The 18,871-nt window shown below is 40.4% G+C and overlaps 1 non-coding gene across 1 annotated transcript; it reads left to right on the top strand.

The window, feature by feature from the left end:
• Window positions 1-924: 924 nt before the first annotated feature.
• LOC145629773 (small nucleolar RNA R71) lies at window positions 925-1,030 on the top strand. Its single transcript, XR_014111920.1, has one exon. It is a non-coding gene; the product is annotated as a small nucleolar RNA R71 (small nucleolar RNA).
• Window positions 1,031-18,871: the final 17,841 nt, after the last annotated feature.

Below are 18,871 nucleotides of genomic sequence, written 5' to 3'. Positions count from 1 at the left end.
ACTTAGCCATCACGGGATCATTTGGAGGAGCTTCAAGTTGAAGAGGTTGTTGAGGTGGAGGAAGTTGGGGTTGATGGAAACCCGGAAGCATATTAGTTTGGGCATAGTTAGAGACATATTGGCCCCTATTTCCTCCGGTGCCTTGGTTAGGAACATTGCTTTGTTGATTGTTTCCCATGTTACCTTGATCACCGAAATTTTTATTTTGATGGTCATGGTATCGGGAATTAGGTTGTTGGTTTTGATTACCATACCCCCTTTTGTTAGAGTAGCCTCTTCCATTGAAATTGGAAGGGCCTCCCCCACCATGGTATTGGTTATAATAACCACCACCACCTTGGTTCCAACCACGGTTTCCACCTTGATTACAATTCCCCATTTGATTGGAGTTTGGCCTAAAGTTCCCTACATTCCCCGTTCTAGGAGAAAAATTCATAGCATTGACATCTTCCACATTATCATCATGTTCATGGAGAAGGGGTTGAACTTCACAAGCATAAACACAATGGGAGGTATCATGATCATAGGTTTCACAATTAGAACAAAACATGCATCCTTGGGGCATTGTATTGTAAGAAGAGGGGGAAGAAGTGGTCATACCATTGCCTCCCTTGGAAGAAGGGGAGGTATTGCCGTGAGTATTGGACCTTTCTTTCATCAATTCGTCCATTTGCTTGGTCATTTTGGAGATTTAGGTAGAGAGGTTGTTGATTGCGTTGGCTTGCTCCAATGTATAAACACCCCTACTAGAAGTAGTATCCCTTTCTCCTTCATACTAATCATCATAGTGCTTTGCGGCCTCCTTTATAATACACTCCACTTCATCCTCTCCTTTGTTCATGATTGAACCGCTGGCCGCCTAGGCTTGTTCTTCCTTGAGGTGTGAGACCTCCATAGAAATTGTGAATGAGTTGATACTTGGGTATCCCATGGTGTGGGCATTGACGTTGAAGTTCTTTGTATCGTTCCTATGCTGCACTTAAAGACTCACCAGTCTTTTGGCGAAAGCCTTGGATCGAATACCGAATCTCGGCAGACTTCCTATGGTTATAGAACCTCCTCAAGAAAGCCATAGTCACTTATTCCCATGTTGTGAGAGAATTAGGGGGCACCTCCTTCTCTAGCCATTCTAGTCCTCTCCCAATTAGAGAAAATTGGAAACATCTTGAGGCAAATATATTCTTGAGTCACTCCATTAACCTTTACTGTGTCACAATATCTCTCGAACTATTTTAAGTGCTCATGAGGACTCTCAAATTTCCCACCCGAGAATTGTTTCCTTTCTATCAAAGCAATTAAATTGGGCTTGATTTCGAAATTGTTGGCTTGAATAGGAGGAGTTAAGATCCCACTTTGTGCTCTAAAGGCTTCGGGAGCCCTAAGACGACTCAAAGGTGTATTCTCTCTCATTTTAGGACCTTCTTCACTCTCGAACTTAAAGGTTGAGAAAGGGTTGATTTCCGGACTTGATGATGAGTTAGGGCTATCTAATTCTTCACTTGAGGGTGAAGAGGGTGGAGTATCTTCTAATTATCTTACTCCTTTCGTTAGGGTGTGAGAATTTCTACTCCTTACTCTCGCTTCTCTTCAAAGTAGGGACAAATACCTCTCTAGCTCTAGATCGATGGGAATCAAAGACCTTTAGCGGGTTCGACCTCTGTTCATATAACAAAGCTAAGAAGAACGTAAGCACTGACAAGTAACAAAAGTAGCAAACAGTAACAAAAAAAAGGTGAGATAGTCTCAAATAAGCAATGAAATAGCAATGGAAGCCGCCTCCCCAGCAATGGCGCCAATTTGATGAAGGAATAATCGTGTCGTTAGACGATTACACCTAAATCAAATACAATTTATAACACTCAACTTAACCTATATAATACAAGTATATGAAAGAAGAGGGATCGAACCACAGGGAGAAGCACATTGTAGACACCCATTTGTGTCTCCCCAAAACCAAACCCGGTGATGAGTGCCTTTCACGTCGAGTCATAATCGAATGAAACGAAAGTGTGGAAAGGTCTAGTGTTGCGGAAAGTTTTATTTCTTTTCTTTTCTCCCTGTTTTGGAAAACTTTATTTTTAAGAAAATAGCTAATCCAGTTTGGTTGATCCATGATATGGGTCCAATAATGGTGTAGTTGGATGGGGTTTTCAAAGACCTTTCCAACGATATATTATAAGCCCAATTCCGATGAATATTGAGGAAGTTATGGCCAATTTACTAAACTGGGCCCGGTTTGAGCTTTATGTACGGCCCAATGATCTAGGGGAGGGCCTAATATGATTTATCATTCCGAATGCAATTAGGAATGGTTTTAGTCTTCTAGAGTCTTCTAGAAGGTTCTTTTCATTCCTAATTCAATTAGGACTTTTCAGAGTTTTAATCAAGATCAAATAGCATTTTCGAAGAAATTATATTATTTTATCTTCCAGTACGGTAAACTTATCAGATTTTCGAAAACGCGTTGGAATTAAGACTGGCGTCCAACCCCAGGCCTTGGGCTTGGCGCCAGGCGCTAGCCATTGGCGCCTGGCGCTAGCCACTGGTGCCTGGCGCCAGCTAGCCAGGGTTGGCGCCAATCCTGTTTTGCGATCTTCAGACTCTGTTTTGTTAAATTATCTTTTTTGGCTGATTTTCTCTATAAATATCGTATCAAAAACTCCGTTTTCATTCACTAACTCTCTTCATTCGCAAGTTTTCCTTCACCAACTCTCTTCATTCGCAATTTTTCATTCATCAATTCTCCTCATTCTTAAGTATTCATCTACAATCTTTCATTCACCAATTTTCACGAATTCTCATCAACAATTAGTTTTAATTAGCTTTCATTAACAATCAAGTATTCTTTAGCATTCTATTCTTTCTTGCTTTTTCATACAAAATTCCGCATTCACAAGATCTAGAAATACCTAGCCATATTCGAAGTTGCCTTCGCCCTAGACGTGAAAGGTTTAATTTCTGAGGGTTTGGTCTCAAATCTCTCTTTTAATTATTTAATTTGATTACTTTGTTTATTATTTTCCTTGAAGTTACTAACATGTGTATTTTGTTATTAGAAAGAGGTACGAGGCATCCAAGTAAGTACTTTTATTGATTTATTGTTATTTTGATGTAGAAATCATGTTTACATTGTTATTATGATATGCCTAGTATTATGTCTAGGGTAATTTTAATATTAAATATGATTGTTGTGATGCCTTTTATGTTCTTCCTAATATTTATGATTGTTAGTATCATGTTAGGGTTAAATATTTGATTTTTATTGTTTAGTGACATGCTAGGGTTTGTTATTAATCTTGTTAGTATCATGCCTAGGATCTTGCTATTATTATTATGCTTTAACATGAATATTGTTATTATTATGATTATATTTATGGTTATCACGATTATAATTATTATTATTATTTTATGATGATTATGATTTTTATTATCATGATATTGTTTATTATTGTTGCTTGGTTATTTATATTTATTTCTTGATCACGCCTTTTATGCATGTTTAAAGGGAATTTGGTACTTGTAATCACGCTTAATAAGATAATTAATAATCTTGTTAGGGTTAATATGATTATAATTCAAGTGATCGCCAATAATAGTTTATTTGTGCATTATATTCAACCAACATAGATTAAACAGGTTTAGGGTTAATTCTATTGATTGTATGTTAGTCAGAAAGCGCACATGAATACGAGCAGAATAAAGTAGAGGCCTATTATTAGGGCAGGTTCAATCTCTTTTAGGTTGTATTTGTACCTTCATCCCCGAACCCTTATTTGGTTCATGACCTTATGGAGTTGACGATCTCTTGGATCGTTAAGGGGTGTAACCTTCATCCTATGAACGGTTTACAAGTTCCTTAAAAACTTGTTGGCGACTCTTTTGCTCTATCTTCTTCCCTTTTGGACGCCACCGTACTTTAGTGTATGATCACAGTGGGGTTCAAGCTAGTGGGATTTTAAAGGCTTGAAACTATTCCCTACAGTTTTTGGCGACTCCACTGGGGAGGATTTCTATTTTAATTCCTGAATTTGTTTCGGCAATGATTTAGAATGAGTGGATGAGACTCGAAAAGTTCTAAATATTTCATGTGCGTAATTTTGATTAACATTATTGTCATATGCATAAAAAGGTTCTCATTGGAAAGACCATCCGTAATGAGTCAAAAACATAGGATTTTACACGTAGGAAATTTGAGAAATGTCTTTCACAACTAGGACTGAAATAACACCGCGCGAAACTGGAAGATTTTATTGAGCACAGAAAGCTGCTGAGGCATGTGGGAAGTAGCGTCAGGGGCCAGAGCTTGGCGCCAAACTTTTAGCCGTAGCGCCAGACGCCAATATTGGCGCCAGGCGCTACAGTTAAAAGTTGGCGCCAGTCTCTGTTTGCTGGCGCCAATTTCCCCCAATACCGAGCCAGAAATATGCGTTCTAATTTCGACCGGTTTTTCGTATTGTTTGCTCGATCCTACTTCCTGATTGAAGTTTTTCTCACTTTTCTGAAACCCATATGTGTTCTACATATGGACATAACCCTCTGGGAATTCATGCTCCATCTACCCAATTGAACGCTCCTGGCAACAAAGGGTACATCCGAGATGTTGAATTCACCAAACCATGGAAGCGAGTTTTTTCTAAAACTCGCGGTGTCCCATCCACACGCGCCAACCCTTCACGGTTAGGCTTCCGCGCGGTGCATCCGGACAATTAACCATGGACCCTCTATTGACTAAACCATATCCCGAACTTTAGAGAACTAGAGTCATGGTTAGGTTGCAAACTTATTGCATCATATTGTGCCTACTTGACTAATTGTGCATTATTTGTTGTGCATATATATTCTATATTTCTCTTAACCGTTTGTTGATTTGTGCTGAGACTAAAATTAATGACTTAAAGAACTTTGCCTAATTAATCAATTAATTAATTAATTTGAGTCAATAAAGTTTTTTTTTAATCGAAATTGACCTAGTACGACTTTAGGCATACCCCAGTTGACTAATAATACCGAAAACAGTCCCAGACCGAAGCTCCAATATTGGCGCCAAAGTCTGAGCTGTAGCGCCACGTTATAGTGTGTAGTGCCAGAAATTTACTAAATTGTCTGGCGCCAACCACCATAATGCGACGCCAGTCCTGTCGCTTGGCCGACAGTTCGGATTGTTTGTCGAGTCATCACCTAATGTCTAATTATTCAGTTTTCTGTTTAATTCGGTTAATTTTGCTGACAATAATTCTTAATTGAATCAATGTTCGAGTTTAGGCACTAAGTCCCATGGTCTTACACCAGAGTCCAAGCATGTCACTTACACTCAATGCACACACCAATACACGTGTTTTGACCATGATTAAGAGAGTCTTGTGTGCGCGTTTTTTTTTTCGTCATTTTTTTAAGGTGGGTAAGTCGGATATTAATCCTCCAATAAATAATAATACTTAGTTCCCTAAAAATATGTACATTTTTTTTATTTAAAAAAAATAAAAAAATAAAAACCATAAAGTCAAGTTGATTCGAGTCAAGTAATTAAAATGCAAATTGGCTTAATTTACAGCGCGTGGTCAAGAAAGGAAGGACGATTAATCAAAGATAACCTCTTCGTACAAGTCCAACTTTTCGACAAACCTATAGCCCGCAAAAGGAAAGCAAGAGTTATAATGGCAACTCAAGAAGAAGTCAACGATCTCCAGAACCAACTGGCTACTGTAACTGAGACACTGAAGCTTCTCGCACTTAAGATCGATGATCCTGTGAAACAACAACAAATGGACCTCATGCAAAAGAGCCTAAGCAAGTTGTCAAGTGACTACAAGTTTCAAGAACTCACATCCCAAGGGGTCTCGATGGATAAAGATCTTCTTCCGCAGAAGTTCAGCGCCAACGACATCCCAAAATTTAGGGCAATTGACAACCCTTACTTCCATTTAAGAGCATTTGAAACAATAATGAGTATCTAGGGTATCGATAAGAAGGTCTTCCCTTCTCTGTTCTCACTATCTCTCGAGACCGTTTGCCAACAATGGTTCTTTTCTCTCGAAAAAGAAAAGACTTCTACCTGGGAATCCATAGCAAACACTTTCGTTGATAGGTACAAATGCAACATTCAAGTCGAAACTGACCATAGAGAACTTGAAATCCTCAAACTGAAAGAGAATGAAGGCTTCACTTCTTTCTTTAACAAATGGAGAGAAACCTCAGCTAAAATGATCGAGGTACCAAGTGAAAAAGAGTCCGTAAGACTGTTCATTAAAAATCTCCAAGAAAAATATTCCAAACATCTTAAGTATCAAAAAAACCTTCATACCTTTAAGGATGTTTATGATATTGGGATCAATATTGAAGATGACTTGGTTAAGTCTAAAGCTGCCAACAATAACTCCAACAGTGGCTGGAAAGGAAAGAAGAACGACAATCCTTATTCTTCCAAAACCGCCCACTCAAATAATGTTAGCACCTTTAATCTAGGAGAAGTCCTCGCCATGAACAACCAAGGACAAAAGAAACCATTCAGGAGGAACTTCACTCCTATTGGCATGAGTTATGACACCGCATTTGATCGATTAAATGCAAAAGGTCTTATAACTCCCATTGGACCATTCGGGGATCCACCAGTTGAGAAGAGGTCGGCTAACTGGAACCCCAACGCACATTGCAAATATCACCAAGGTAGAGGCCATTCTACTGAAAGCTGTTGGAAGCTCAAGGAAGCTATCTAAGACCTAATTGACAGTAACAAGCTGCCGTTGCCCCCTGCCAGTAAGAATCCAAGTATTGACAATGCACCTCTAGCTCATACTTTGGCTATCTCCGATGGAGAAAGCGAAGTTGACCCCTCATGTCTCATTAAGCCTGTCAAAACAACCAATGTCGAAGAAGGAGAAGAAGAGATCTTTTTCGATGTCGGAGATAACCTTCCAGAACCAGCAAACAAGGAAGACATACAATTGCTCACACTGTTTATGAGGGAGACATCGCAACTATTACGTGAAACTCTCAAAGTTGTAAACGAACTTCACAAGAAATATGATGAACTTCCATGTCCAAAGGAGAACCTAAGAGAGAATTCACACCAGTGAAAACGACTTATGAGGCAAAGTATTTTCCCTTACAAGTCACCGAAAAACCCAAGAAGAGCAATAGGGTTTACACTCCTATTGGGATCCCATATGCACAAATGTTCGAAATGCTCTCCGAGAGTGGCAAGGTCAAACCTCTCGAACCGAGACCATTTGAATCATTAAAAAGGAAGGATAGATATTACTGTCAGTACCATCAGTCAGGGGGGCACACCATATAAAACTGCTTCAAATTCAAGGATTTGGTGCAGAAAATGATTAATGAAAAGGAGTTAATCCAAGTTCAACAAGAGGAGGACATAACTGTTAATGGAGTATGGGACAGTGACGAAGAAGATATCTACCTAAAGGACATAGTGGGACCTTCACCTCCTGTATCATACACCACAGACGACATTTGGGCTGAAGAAGATTCATCAATAGACGTCCTCACAAGATCCGGGAGAATGCAACCTCCCGTTTCAACACAACTTATGCCTACTGTACAACAAGTTCCCATACCTATCATCGAAGACAACGACATCGTTAAACAGTTTAAGAAGACAAAAGTTGAGATGAATGTATGGAAACTCCTGGCAACATCTCGAGAACATAGGTTGGCTGTAATGAATGCCTTGGATAAAATCGGGATAGTTTCTGACACCACTCCTGAGGGACTAGCTAACTTCCTCACAAGTGACCTCCCTAGTCCGATTAATCTAATCACCTTCTCTGATAAAGATTTACCCCCAGAAGGTGACAAACACTACAAGGCGTTAAACCTCACGGTAGTCTGCAAAAGGATGAATGTTCCCATGACTCTTGTAGACAATGGATCAGCTATCAATGTCTGTCCCCTTAGGACTACGAGGATGCTCGGCATAAGGGATGAGGATTTAACTCCGTCCACACAAGGAATAAGAGCTTACGATAATACTCGTCGTCAAGCTCTTGGAAAAATAACCCTAAATGTGACGGCATGAGCAATAGAACATGCTACTACTTTTCAAGTGGTAGACATCAAGGCCTCATTCAATCTGTTGTTAGGACGCCCTTGGCTCCATGATCTAAAGGACGTCCCTTCATCTCTCCACCAACAAGTGAAAGCCATAGTTGGAGGAATTCCAATCACTATTGACGCTTCGCCGATGAGAATCAAATCCATAGAAAATCCAATTATCAATGTGGAGCACGACGAAGATGGCGAAGACCTATGGGGCTTTAACGAAGAATTCTCCTTAATCCAAGAGGATGAAAAGACATCTCTTTGCCACGACCCCCATTCCAACATAATTATCAATACCATGCTGAAGAAACAAGGACACTTCCCTGGGATGACCTTAGGAAAGAAGAAGGGGATAGCAAAATCGATGGAGTCACCTGGCCTCCCTAAACTAGATACTTTCGGACTTGGTTTCGAACCGACTCGGAAAGATCTCAAGCGAGCCCAGGACAAGTTGAAAGCACGAAGGGACGCTCGCATTCAAAAGAAAGCAATTCCAATGGATCAGTACCCTCTTACGCTTAATGGTCAGTTTATAAAAGAAGGAGAGGACTATCCATGCTATGAATTTCCCGAACCATTTGTTGTAAATGGCGTATGACAACAAGGATTCGAGATTTTCTTGGATTGCTACTTCAAAATCCCAACTCCCGTCCATAAGGAGAAAGCACCCCCATGCTTCGACTTTAACGTCATGGGATTACTGTTTGGGCGAGAAAAGAATGAGCCAGCTTATGAGGAAGATAATTCCTCACTCATTCAAACGGTCCTACAAAGCGAAAACTTCAACCCCTCGAAGCTTATTACTCCAGCCGAAGGATCACTGCAAGGGTGGCGCAAGACTATCAAAGTGACTACTTCGAGTGGAAGGAAGATATCGATCACGACAGGGCAAGGGCCGATGTTCGAAGAGTCGTCGGAGTCTGAGTCAGAGTCTTTCCCTTTAGAATCTTGTAAGTCTTTAGCAATGATGCCTCCCCTTCCTATTTCTTCTCCTAGGATAGTTAGTGATCCAGTCCCTGAGGACATATCACTCTTTGATGTAATGATCTCAGAGTATAATAATACTTCTCGTTCTCCTTATTTATCGTGTTCTTCCCTAACCCAAGATGACGAACATTGCTTAGCTAACGATGAAAAAGATAAAGAAATTATTAAAGCAATGGAAACACTTGAAAATAAAACACCAGTAATTGAAGAGACTGAAACAGTTGACATCTTAAATGATTCAACTCATAAAAGAGAAGTTAAAATCGGGCTAACATTGAATAAGCAAGAAAGAACCGATTTAATTAACTTACTTAAAGAATTTATCGATGTATTCGCTTGGTCATATGAAGATATGCCAGGCATTAACAGAGAAATAGCCCAACACGCTTTACCATTAATCCCAGGAATGAAACCTGTAAAACAAAAGTTACGTCGAATGAAACCCGACGTAGCACTTAAAATAAAAGAAGAAATTCAAAAACAAATAACCGCAGGTTTCATCAAGGTATCCAAATACCCCGAATGGGTCGCCAACGTCGTCCCAGTTCCAAAGAAAGACGGAAGGGTAAGGATGTGTGTCGACTATCGAGATCTAAATAAGGCAAGTCCAAAGGACGACTTCCCTTTGCCACACATCGATATTCTAGTAGACAACACGGCAAATCACGCGCTTCTCTCATTCATGGACGGATACATTGGGTATAATCAGATTCTCATGGCAGAAGAAGACATGGAGAAAACGACCTTTATCACACCATGGGGCACTTACTGCTACACGGTAATGCCATTTGGGTTGAAAAACGCAGGTGCTACTTACCAACGTGCAGCAACTGCCTTACTCCATGACATGATGCACAAAGAAGTTGAAGTATATGTTGACGACATGATTGTGAAATCAAAGGACTGTCCAGGCCATCAAGTAGCCTTAAGGAAATTCTTCGAAAGGCTAAGAAAATATAATATGAGGTTGAATCCATCAAAATGTGCTTTTGGAGTCACCTCAGGCAAACTCTTGGGATATGTCATAAGCTCTAGAGGAATAGAGATATATCCAACCAAGATTAAAGCAATCATGTCGATGCCACCGCCCAAGACCGAGAAACAGATTCGAGGATTTATTGGCCGGTTACAATACATAAGTAGGTTCATATCAAAACTGACAACGATATGTGAACCAATCTTCAAAAAGCTCAAAAAGAATGTACCAGTGATATGGGATGATGAGTGTCAAAAAGCCTTTGACAGGATCAAAGCCTATCTCGCAAATCCTCCCGTATTAGCGCCAGCACTTCCCGGAATACCTCTTAGGTTATATTTAACTGTTACCAAAGAGACGATGGGAGCCATGCTAGCACAAGAGGTAGAAAACAAAAAGAATGCAATCTATTACCTAAGTAAGAAGATGCTCGAATACGAAACACGCTATACACCACTCGAGAAATTGTGCCTCGCTTTGGTGTGAGCCACAACTAAGTTGAGACATTACATGTTGGTGCATACCGTTTTTGTAGTATCCCGATTTGATCCACTCAAATATTTGTTCGAGAAATCAACACTCAATGGACGTATTTCAAGATGGATAGTCAACTTAGCCCAGTTTGATGTGCGGTTTATGCCACAAAAAGCTATTAAAGGATCTGTGGTGTCAGACTTTCTGGCAGACTTTCCAATAGAAGACTCGACACCAATACAGGACAATGAATTTCCAGATGAAGATTTGATGGTCACCGAAGATGATACTTGGACCTTGTATTTCGACGGAGCCTCAAACCAAAAGGGATGTGGCGTCGGAATGCTACTAGTATCACCTAAAGAAGAACATGTCCCAATCTCAATAAAGCTTGATTTCGACGTTACCAACAACGCTGCTGAATATGAAGCATGCGTGGTAGGCCTTGAAACAGCCCTGACATTGGGAGTAAAGAAGCTAAGGATATTTGGAGATTCTTCTTTGATTATCAATCAGATATCTAAAAGGTGGAAAGTAAAGAGCGAAAGCCTAGCCCCTTATCAAACTTATCTGGAAACTCTTACCGATCAGTTAGAGAAAGTAAAATACACATATCTACCTAGAGAAGAAAACAAATTTGCCGATGCCTTGGCAAGATTGGCCTCAATGGTCAGGATTCCCACGGAAATCGAGCAAATGCCTCTAACTATCGAAAAAAGGCACAAACCAGCATATATACAGGCTATAGAAGATGACGACTCAGTCCAAGACGAAGAAGAAGAACAAGAAGAAGAACCATGGTACACAGACATACTCAACTATGTCACCAATGGAGAATACCCTCCTCATGCTGATAAAAGAGCAAAGCGAGCATTGAGACTTTTGGCTTCTCAATATGTACTCATAGACAACGAGCTACATAAAAGGGTACCTAAAGGTCGAGCTCTCCTATGCGTAGGAAAGGTGGATGCACAAAGAATAATGAGAATGGTTCACGAAGGAATCTGTTGAACTCATGTAAATGGCAAAATGTTAGTCCAGAAAATAATGCGAGAAGGGTATTATTGGACTACCATGAATAGGGACTGCCATAAATACGTGAAAAGATGCCCTAAGTGTCAAATTTACGCCAATTTACAACATGTTCCTCCATCTTTGCTCTACACCTACACATCACCATGGCCATTCTCTACATGGGGAATTGACATAATTGGCAAAATTACTCCTCCAGGGACAGGAGGCCACGAATTTATTCTAGTAGTAATTGATTACTTTACAAAGTGGGTCGAAGCGCAATCATACGCTAAACTCACTGCAAAACATGTAGCACTCTTTATCGAGAGAAGCATCATTTGTCGATATGGAGTCCCACATGAAATGATAAGTGACAATGGAACTCACTTTCAAGCCGAATGTGAAGAATTGCTACATAAATATGGTATCCAACATCATCATTCGTCCCCTTATAGACCTCAAGCAAACGGAGCAGTTGAGGCAGCCAATAAGAATTTAAAGACTATCATCGAGAAAATGACAGAAAATTATGGGATTGGCCTGACAAGCTCCACTTTGCACTGTGGGGTTATCGCACGTCAATCCGTACGTCAACAGGAAATACACCATTTTCTTTGGTATATGGAATGGATGTCGTACAACCTGTCGAATTAGAAATACCATCTCTACGCATTGCGCTAGAGAGTAAACTTGATGAAGTGGAATGGACTAGGGCACGATATGAAGAATTGATCCTACTCGACAAAAAACGACTAGAAGCTCTACATCACACTCAGTGCTATCAAACTCGTATGGCTAGACATTTTAATAAGAAGGTCAAGACAAGAAATATCAAAGTAGGATATTTGTTATTAAAAGCACTAAGGAAAAATGTTTTAGACCCAAGGGGAAAGTTTAGACCTAATTGTTCTGGCCCCTACATTGTCAAAATAATCCTGTCAGTTGGTGCAGCAAAATTAACTGATATGGATGGCAATGAATTCTCAAACATGACCAATCTTGACCAACTTAAAAAATACTACCCATAATTACTTGAGTAGGACGCTCAAGAGAGCTACGTTCGGCTTGATTCCTTAGGAAAAGGATACGTAGGCAACCCTTTACGGGTGCGGCCACTTTATTATTCGACATCTCCGCGTTCCAGAATCAACTAAAAGTCAACAAAAAGTCGGCAAATTATTGGCGTCGCAGAACAGAGTCTGGCGCCGGCCATAAGCCGTTAGCGCCAGCCGATGGTATTGGCGCCTGGCGCCAGACCTCAATAGCTAGCGCCAAACTACAATTACTGGCGCCAATTTAGAAATAAAATCTGGGCGAATTTCGGTGTTTTTCGGAAAATTTTCGACTTCCGTACTCGAAGAATTTCTGGAAAATTAATTCTTTTTTCGATTTTCATTGCTTTAATAAAATAAATTTAAAGTAACAATTTAATTGAAAGCTGAAATTTCATTAATAAAATAAAATTACATTGTTAATGGAATTTGAATAAGGCTGAAATAAATTAACTTTAAATACAAATTAACAATCTAATAAATCTAAAGCTAAGCAATGTTTTAATCTTTCTTCTCCTTTTTAGCTCTTTTCCAATTCTTTTCTGTTTCCTCCTCTTCATCCATTACTTTAGCTAGTAGGTATCCTTTAGAGGACCTACATTCAATTTTGGAATAGATTGTTTCCCCTTCAGCTAGCACCCCATGCTTCTTTTCCACCCAAGCCTTTTTGTCCGTGGTGTTAGCTTTTCTTTTCCCTTTGTCTTTTATAGTATTCTTCTTCCTAGGCATTGTAGGTGTTTTGAATTCAATTCTTGCACCTAAGCGTTCTTTAGCCGATGTCACCCTGTCACCTAGACGATTCTTCACATCGGTTCTACCCTGATCAATTGAAGACTTCTTCAGCAACCACTTCTTTACATCACTAGGTAAAGAAGGGGGAATCTTTTGGGTAATCACTTCCCATAAAGGTCTAGCGCTCCAGTAAGTGTCAAATCTATCTATTTCTTGAGATACGGGGTACTCATAGGGAGGACAAAGATCCCCGGAAGGAATATTTTGAAGTAAGCCATATTGTCTCTTTACCCTGCAGGGATAATAATATGTTACACGAGACAAGCTTGGGAGACGGCATAAAGGTTGCTAGTTAACACCAACCATCCTTTCTATTTTCCACCATGGGATGACCCACTTGATAGCAAAATCACATGATTCAAAGACTTTTCTCCACCCATCGCGCCCAATTTTAGGGATGCGCTTCTTCCTTCTCACGAAGCAAGTGGGAGTATATTTTTTAATGTCGTCCGGAGGGCTAATTAACCCTAGCCTCTCCATTAGCCACATCTGTAAAAAAATTGCAATGCAAATAAATTATTGTTACAACACAAAAATATATTTTTTGATTTCTGTAATTAAAAATATTATTTTTCTACCTGTAATAAAATTGGAGAGCCGCGAAGAGGCGCTTTTGGGTCCCTTTTCAATTCATCTAGACTAATCATAGTCTCTCCAACTATCAATGGCATTGGATTTCTCCCTGATTCAATTTGTTCTAGTACAGTGGTTATAATTGATTGACCCTCGTTATTTTTACCACTACTAAGACAATATTGATTGAGCATGCAAAATAAGAACGCCCTTCTTCTATATATATGAAAAGATTCAGAAAGAGGTTTATCAAAATAATAGCGTGCAAATTATTTCAAATTAACTACATTGCCATCTACTATTTTTGATAAATCCCTTTCCTTCAAATTAAAGAAGCGCTCAAAATCCTTATATTAATATGCATCTACTCTAGGGATTACTACCAGGTCTATTGCAGGGAAGCCTAAGATAGCACCAAATTCCTCTGGCAAAGGGATAATTTCATCATACCCTATTCTAAAACAATGCGTATCGATATTCCAAAATTCTAAAGCGGTATGTATGAAGTCTACGTCTAAATCTACCCCTTTGATGCCATAAATTCCCCCCAAGTGAAATAAATCTAATTCTTTTCTTTCTCTAGCATTAAGAGATCGACACCATTCATGAGTGTATTAGGTGAAGGTTTTAGTGGCTAAAGACATGATTATTATTTTTTCTAAAGAGGAGAATAATTTTCTCGCTGGAATTATGAGAAGAATCGGCTAAGCTGGGGGCTATTTATGTACAAATTGCGAAGAATTTTAATCAGAATGGAATACGGAGTCAGCGTCAATTGGCGTCAAAGCCCCGACATTGGCGCCACCCTCCAGTGCTTGGCGCCACACGCTAAGTGTAGCGCCTGGCGCCACGCGCCACAGTCTGGCGCCAGCTGGCGCCAAGTCAGCAAAGAAGCCGCGCGTGCTCAGTTTGCGTTTTGATATTAAACTTGAGTCGGTTAATGACTTTATGGCCCCGTTTAATTTTTTCTAAATATCTTTTCTATCTTCTTTCTTAATTAATTAAATATAGAAATTATTTTTTAATTTTTAATTCTTTTTTTGGATTTTATATTAATTTTCAAAAAAAATAAAAAAAAAAAAGGCTTTTTTTTCGTTTTCTTTTTCCTTTTTATTTTTTTTCTTTTTAGGGGAGAGAGTCGGATAATATCCTCCATCAATAATAAAAATGACGGAATTTTTGCGCAAAACCGTTATCACACTTCCCTTGCACACACTAACATGCAATAACATAATAATTAAATAAATTTACAATAACATAAAAATACAAAGTGTCTAAATAATGAGTCAAAGGCAAAAGTTCTATAAGTCAAAATAAAATACATATAAAGAAACAAACTACGGCGCCGGAGGACGTAGGCCCATCATGCCATAAAACTGCGTCGTGCGAGGAGTCACCTCTCCACCAGCTCCAGGCTCAGCCTCAGCACCAGCTCCAGTCTCCGTAGGAGGAGGAAAACTCAAGACAGGACCGCTCCAGCCAAGATCAACCTGAGGCTGAGACCGCGGAGGCTGCTGCGATGACGAGCCAACCTCGTACATCCTACCACCTCTGAAAGCTGAGGTAGCCTCTCCTAACGGTGCAGCAGGAGCACCCTCAGAAGAAGATCCTGAGCCCTCAGCCACGCCGGCTCGAGCAGCCTCGGAATGACCACCTCTACCTCCTGACGAAGTACGACGACGTCTCGAGCTAGACCTCGCCGGATCTCTCCGCCCCTCAGACCTCGTACGGGTGTGAGAAGCGATGGGCTGACCCTGCAAAAGAATTAAATCAAAAACAAGGTAAAACTGAAGCCATAATACAGAAATAATAAGTGAAGAAAGGTTACCTCTCGGACAACGTCGTCCCGACGACAGGTAGCCGCGTTCCTCATCCAGACGAGCTGGCTCCGGAAGGCATCTATGCATCGTGCCATAGCCGAAACCACCTCGCGTGAGAACTGTCAGAAAAATAAGTCAGTGAAAATACACGATAACTAAATACAAAATTCTGAATTAAAAACTAGGCTTACCCTGGTCTGGTGGCGAGGAATCGACCGCTCCACGAAGCGCTCGCCCTCGGGAGCCGGAGAAATCATCTCCTCGATCGGCCCGTATACCCCCTGGTAGTGAATGGACATACGGGGCGGCACAAACTTAGTGGGACCATCCTGATAAAACAGAAAGAAATCAGTAAGGTATCACTTGGGGGCTACTTAGCGAAAAATAAAAAGCTAAGACGCTTACCCTCACATCCTCAGCCAATACATGGGTTGGAGCTAATAAAGGTAGTAGCTCCTCAGCGTAACACCGCCCAAGGATCACATGGGACCGCCAGAGGGAACCAGATCCCTCAGCCATGCTTGACAACTGTCCTTCGTCGAACATATGACGTGGTGGAGGAGCAGGAACGACCAAAACATCAGAAGAATGTTGTGTAGCAACTCTCTCTCCTAAATATACAACCACTCCGTAGGTCCCCAGAAAATAGCGACGCTCAGCAGAGTACTGTGCGGCTAATCTAGGGACTGTCCAACCGCCCCACGGTCGGTATACTACCTCAGGTCCCTATAAAAAGCACCAATCAGGCAAGAATATGTCTAAAACACCACAGAAGAGCAAGATAAACACTAAAAGTCATACCGAGATGATCCAGCTCCGGACACGTGCGGTAGACATGTCCACATGGTGGCCGCCCCAAGAGGCGCTCACCGGATATCCCCTCGGCGATGGTCTCGCCGGTGCAACGGAAGGAAAATACTCGTAGAACCAGATCTACAAGAAGTTAAAAGCGTGAGTAAATGCTAACTAATGCATAGGGCTAAACTTTATAGGGAATAATGTTTACCTCTACGACCTTCCAGATAGCAGACAGCCACTTGTTGGGGTTGTGCTAGCCTTCTGCAACATATTTTTGGGTTCCTTGGTACGCCAGTTAGCCCCTCTAAGCAATTTGACATGATTAAGTAATCGGCTTGATTACACAAAGTGATTGACCTGATAAAAGATCGTCTCACTTAGCTTAAAGCGCCTAAGCATTGGCTCATTAGCAAAGGGCACAGACATATAGGTTCAAGAGCAAAAGGCACCGACATATAGGTTCAAGAGAAAAGGGCACCGACATATAGGTTCAAGAGCAAAGGGCACCGACATACAGGTTCAAAGCAAAAGAGCGCCGACGTACAGGCATAGCGGAGGCAAAGTTCAGGCGAACTTTTAAAGATCGACAGGCGTGGATCTTCGGTAATTTCCTTTGGAAAATTATCGTATCAATGCAACTGAGGATTATTTCGAAAGAAATAATTTTCGATAGTGTTCCCTTGGACATGGAATATTATCAATGCGGATGAGAATTATTTCGAGAGAAATAATTTTCGATAGTATTCCCTTGGACGTGGAATATTATCAACGCGGATGAGAATTATTTCGAGAGAAATAATTTTCGATAGTATTCCCTTGGACGTGGAATATTATAAATGCGGATGGAGATTATTTCGAGAGAAATAATTTTCGATGATGTTTCCTTGGACGTGGAATGTTATCATAGCGAGGAGGATAGTTTCAGGCGAAGCGATCTTCTAATTTGGAAGCAGTTACAGGCGTAGCAGTTTTCAAGCGGGATGGCATTCTCTAGCTTGTAGGAGGTCATCAAAACGACAGTGAAGCAGCAACAATCGGTTACTTTCAGAGACGTGTGCTCGACGGTGCAAGATATGCGTTTCTTAACTCTTTTATCTATTTAACTAATGCTAGTTTTGCAGGTATCGGCGTTATAAGATTGATTTAGGATCGCAGAACGTTCTGAATCATTCTCCGTCCCTATTGATACTTTGACTTTTGTTTTCGAAACTTGCGTTTCTCCAAACTCAGTCAAAGTGGGGGCTTCTGTAGAAACCCATTTGTGTCTCCCCAAAACCAAACCCGGTGATGAGTGCCTTTCACGTCGAGTCATAATCGAATGAAACAAAAGTGTGGAAAGGTCTAGTGTTGCGGAAAGTTTTATTTCTTTTCTTTTCTCCCTGTTTTGGAAAACTTTATTTTTAAGAAAACAGCTAATCCAGTTTGGTTGGTCCATGATATGGGTCCAATAATGGTGTAGTTTGATGGGGTTTGCAAAGACCTTTCCAACGATATATTATAAGCCCAATTCCGATGAATATTGAGGAAGTTATGGCAAATTTACTAAACTGGGCCCGGTTTGAGCTTTATGTACGGCCCAATGATCTAGGGGAGGGCCTAATATGATTTATCATTCCTAATGCAATTAGGAATGGTTTTAGTCTTATAGAGTCTTCTAGAAGGTTCTTTTCATTCCTAATTCAATTAGGACTTTTCAGAGTTTTAATCAAGATCAAATAGCATTTTCGAAGAAATTATATTATTTTATCTTCCAGTACGGTAAACTTATCAGATTTTCGAAAACGCGTTGGAATTAAGACTGGTGTCCAACCCCAGGCCTTGGGCTTGGCGCCAGGCGCTAGCCATTGGCGCCTGGCGCTAGCCACTGGTGCCTGGCGCCAGCTAGCCAGGGTTGGCGCCAATCCTGTTTTGCGATCTTCAGACTCTGTTTTGTTAAATTATCTTTTTTGGCTGATTTTCTCTATAAATATCGTATCAAAAACTCCGTTTTCATTCACTAACTCTCTTCATTCGCAAGTTTTCATTCACCAACTCTCTTCATTCGCAATTTTTCATTCACCAATTCTCCTCATTCTTAAGTATTCATCTACAATCTTTCATTCACCAATTTTCACGAATTCTCATCAACAATTAGTTTTAATTAGCTTTCATTAACAATCAAGTATTCTTTAGAATTCTATTCTTTCTTGCTTTTTCATACAAAATTCCGCTTTCACAAGATCTAGAAACACCTAGCCATATTCGAAGTTGCCTTCGCCCTAGACGTGAAAGGTTTAATTTCTGAGGGTTTGGTCTCAAATCTCTCTTTTAATTATTTAATTTGATTG

Source organism: Chenopodium album, chromosome 4 (assembly GCF_948465745.1).
Source record: "Chenopodium album chromosome 4, dcCheAlbu1.1, whole genome shotgun sequence".
Taxonomy (NCBI): domain Eukaryota; kingdom Viridiplantae; phylum Streptophyta; class Magnoliopsida; order Caryophyllales; family Amaranthaceae; genus Chenopodium; species Chenopodium album.
Note: the sequence above shows the minus strand (reverse complement) of the source record. Positions and strands in the feature narration are given on the sequence as shown.